The 4,449-nt window shown below is 39.1% G+C and overlaps 1 non-coding gene across 1 annotated transcript; it reads left to right on the forward strand.

Moving 5' to 3' along the window:
* The first annotated feature begins 2,531 nt into the window (after window positions 1-2,531).
* On the forward strand, window positions 2,532-2,638 carry LOC148790444 (small nucleolar RNA R71). Its single transcript, XR_016079004.1, has one exon. It is a non-coding gene; the product is annotated as a small nucleolar RNA R71 (small nucleolar RNA).
* Window positions 2,639-4,449: the final 1,811 nt, after the last annotated feature.

Below are 4,449 nucleotides of genomic sequence, written 5' to 3' on the forward strand. Positions count from 1 at the left end.
ATGCATCAAATGAAGAGTCAAAAACTAAAAAATCATCCATAAAAATCTCAATAAATTTTTCAACCATATCAGAAAATATGGACATCATGCACCACTGAAAGGTTGTTGGGGCATTGCACAACCCAAAGGGCATCCTTTGGTATGCAAAGGTACCATAAGGGCAAGTGAAAGTGATCTTTTCTTGGTCCTCTAGTGCAATTGGGATTTGATTGTACCCTAAATATCCATCCAAGAAACAATAATACTCATGTCTGGCTAGCCTCTCTAACATTTGATCCATGAATGAGAGAGGGAAGTGGTCCTTATGGGTGGCTTCATTTAATTTTCTATAGTCGATTCATACACATCACCTAGTGATAGTTCTAGTCGAGATGAGTTCATTTTTCTCATTTGGGACAACAGTCATACCCCCTTTCTTGGGCACGACTTGTACGGGGCTCACCCAAGAACTGTCAGAGAGAGGATAAATGATCCAAGCATCTAAGAGCTTAATGACTTCAGCCTTTACCACCTCTTTCATGTTTGGGTTTAGGCATCTTTGGGGCTAAACAGAAGGTTTGCTGTCTTCTTCCATCAAAATTCTGTGAGTGCAGATTGATGGGTTAATGCCCTTGATATCCTCTACCTTCCAAGCTAAAGCATTTTTGTGTTCCCACAACACTCTTAACAATTTTTCTTTTTGTGATGGGTTCAAGGATGCGGAAATTATTACAGGGAGAGCTGATGGTTCCTCAAGGAAAGCATACTCCAAATGGGGAGGTAATTGCCTCAATTCAAGGATGGAGGGTTCTTGAGATGATGGCTTACATGATGGTCCAGGCATTTTGCCTAAGTTTTCTAATTTGAGAAATCCCTTCCCCTTGAATTAAGGCTTATCATTCAGATATGCTATCATGAGGTTTATTTCTTCATTTTCGCCCTTTTCAAGTTCTCCCTGCTGGAGGCAGAGTTCAAGAGGATTAGTCGTTCTACTTACTTAGAAGCATTCATCAACTGCAACATCAATGGCATCAATCATGTAGCAAGAGTCATCACTAGAGGGTGCATGTTTCATGGCATCAGACATTTTAAAAATTATTTCCTCATCTTGTATCCTAAGGATGAGTTGTCCATGTTGGACATCAATCATTGCTTTCCCGGTAGCCAGGAAAGGTCTCCCTAGGATGAGAGGGACATCCACATCTTCTTGCATGTCCAATATAATGAAATCAACAGGAAAAATGAATTTGTCTACTTTGACCAACACATCTTCAATGATCCCCCTTGGATGCTTAATGGATCTATCAGCCAATTGTAATGCCACTTTAGTGGGTTGGGGCTCCCCCAATCCCAATTTTTTGAAAATTGAATATGGAATTAAATTGATGCTAGCTCCCAAATCACATAAAGCTTTTTCAAATTTTAAACTCCCTATAGTACAAGGGATAGTGAAACTCCCTGGATTTTTAAGCTTTTGAGGCAGCTTGTTTAGAAGGATTGTCGAACATTCTTCATTTAAAGCAACTGTAGCCACATCCCCCAGTTTCCTTTTGTTTGCCAATAATTTCTTCAAAAATTTTGCATAGTGTGGCATCTGGGCTAAAGCATCAGCAAAAGGAATATTAATATGTAAACTTTTAAATATTTCAAGGAACTTACCGAATTCTTTCTCCATCTTTTGTTGCTTTAGCCTGTTAGGAAAGGGAACTTGCGGCTATTGGTGTTTCTCTTGTTGTGCTTCAGATTGTTCCTTCTTTTGGTGTCCGGTTCCAAGGCTTGTTTCTGCCTTGGGTTCAGCCCTGTCTTTCTTCTCTACCTCGGGCAACTCCTTACCACTCCTTAAAGTGATAGCCTGTACTTGCTCACATGGATTCACCTCAGTATTGCTTGGAAGAGTTCCAGGTAGTCTTGATGAGATTAACTGTGCCAATTACCCAACTTGATTTTCCAGGTTTTTAATTGAAGCTTCCTGATTCTAGAACCTGGTTTCAGCACTAGCTATGAATTTTGTCATCAGCTCCTCCATGTTAGATTTTGGTTCCGGCTGATGATAATTTTGGTGGAAGGGCTTGGATGTATGCTGATTTGACCAGGATTGGTTTGGGTGTCCCCTCCATCCCAGATGAAAGGCATGATGACATTGGTACCCCTGTTGTCTTGGAAGAATGCAAACAAAGTCAACTTGTTCTGTAGATGGCCTAAACTGATTGCCAACTTAGCATTCGATACTGATGTGGCCTCCCCCACACAAATCACATGTCATGGGCTGCACATGCATGGCTGCTATCTGCATTTCATCTAACTTCTTGTTGAGCGCTCCAATTTGAGTAGATAGAGCCGTGTATGTGTTAACATTATGCAGTACATGCTTCTTTCTTACTTGAGTTCTTTCAGAATGCCACTGGTAATTATTGGCTGCCATTTCCTCTATGAGTGCATGGGCAACCTCGGGAGTCTTATTGTTTATGGAGCCCCCGGCTGCTGCATCTAAGATGGTCTTGTTTGAATCGGTCAGACCATTATAAAAAGTTTGTACCTGCAGCCATATCGGAAGGCCGTGGTGAGGAACCCTCCTTAGTAGCTCCTTGTAACGTTCCCAGGACTCATAGAGAGATTCCCCCTCTTGATGGAAAAAGGTAGTAATATCATTTCTCATTTTTGCAATTTTAGAGGGAGGGAAATATTTAGAGAGGAATCAGGTAGCCGTTTCATCCCACGTGGCTATGGATCCTGCCGGCAATGAGTTTAACCAAGCCTTGGCTTTATCCTTCAAAGAAAATGGGAATAACCTCAGCCGGATGGCATCATCACTTACCCCATTGTGCTCGAAGGTGTCACAAATTTCTAAGAAGTTCGCAATATGGGCATTTGGATCCTCGTGGGCCATACCACAAAATTGTACCATATTTTGTATCATTTGGATTGTGGTTTGTTTAATTTTGAAGTTATTGGCAGCAATAGTTGGCCTAATAATGCTTGAGGCAGCCCCGGTGAGGGTGGGCTTGGCATAATCCATCATAGTTCTTTGTTCAGCCATTTCTTATGCTTCTTGTCTGACTTACCTAGCAGCTCTCAAATGGACACGAAGAGTCCTTTCAATCTCCGGGTCATAAAGGAGATCTCCTCCAGTTCAGGTCTGCTTGTCATAAACTATAAAGGTCAAAACAATAAAAAGGCCAATATTCACAAAAGAATATAAATAACTAATCCTATTACAATTGAAAATGTGCAGTGAATTATTGGAATAATAAAAAAAACCCACATCCTAACATAAATAAATGAAACTGACTATACTGAAAGCAGATCTGAACCAACATCTTATTCAAGGTTCCAATATGCACATCTTATCTATATCAATTAATTGCAGCATTTGAATTCAGATTCAATTCAGCACCTGCAACTTTTTGGTATTGTTGGTCCATAGATAAAATAACAAACAATAATTCAGATCTGAGCTGTATATCTCATACACACCCATTGGTATATGCTGCAATATACATTCATTAAGGCTGGGATCAGATCTGTCATGCCTTAGAGCTGCTATTAGATTTGAACTGAAAAATATATTAAGAGGACCTGAAATAAACTAAAACCAACCCTGAGTTAGGCTTGGTTTAAGGGTTTTAAGCTCTACATTTGAAGCCCAAACCTGTATAGCTCATACATATCAAATAATTTCTAAGACCTGAAATCAGGTCTGCAATGTTTGGTATTGTTAACTACTACAATTCAGATCTGATGTTAGCAATTTTACAGAACAAAACTCAGTCCATAGATATTTCAGATCAAATCTCATATCAATCCATATTAGAAATCAGAACTGGCCATCAAAAGCGTTAAATTTAGTAATGGACATCCAAGCTTGTGTGGCTCATATTAAGTAATTGTAGAAACCTAAAATCAGGTCTGCAACTTTATACTGTAAGCAGCCTTCCTTCTGATTTGAATGCCAGTATATTACAATCCAAAATATGATGCTCTTTTTGGATCTTTCAGGCCTTACAAATATTAGTCCTAATCCAATCCAAACATCAATCCACAGCCAATTCAGATCGAGTGCAAGTGGTTTAAAGCAAAAAAAAAAAAAAAAAATCAGTCCACATAGATTTCAAATTATGCTCTGCATCAGATCTCATATCAAACTACCAACACTTCATATCTGATTTTTTTTTTTCATTCCTTGCTACCCTTTGATTCTTGAGGCAAGTCTGATGTATCACATTGTGAATTGGGTGCTATCACTACCCGAATTCACATCAAAATTGAGTAGGTTCAGGTCTGAGTTCAGATGAACTAAGATCTGAACCTAGCAGACCTGCAACCAGCTGAATTCAGATCTGAACCCAAGTCTGAGTTCAGATCTGAAAGCTCACATGCCATTCTTTCATTTTTTTCTTTTTTCTTTTCTTTTTCTAATTTTTTTTCTTTTTAAAATGGAAAAAAGCTAAAAAAAAATACAGCAATGCAACC

This window comes from Nelumbo nucifera, chromosome 7 (genome assembly GCF_055504915.1).
Source record: "Nelumbo nucifera cultivar China Antique chromosome 7, China Antique-T2T, whole genome shotgun sequence".
Lineage (NCBI taxonomy): Eukaryota > Viridiplantae > Streptophyta > Magnoliopsida > Proteales > Nelumbonaceae > Nelumbo > Nelumbo nucifera.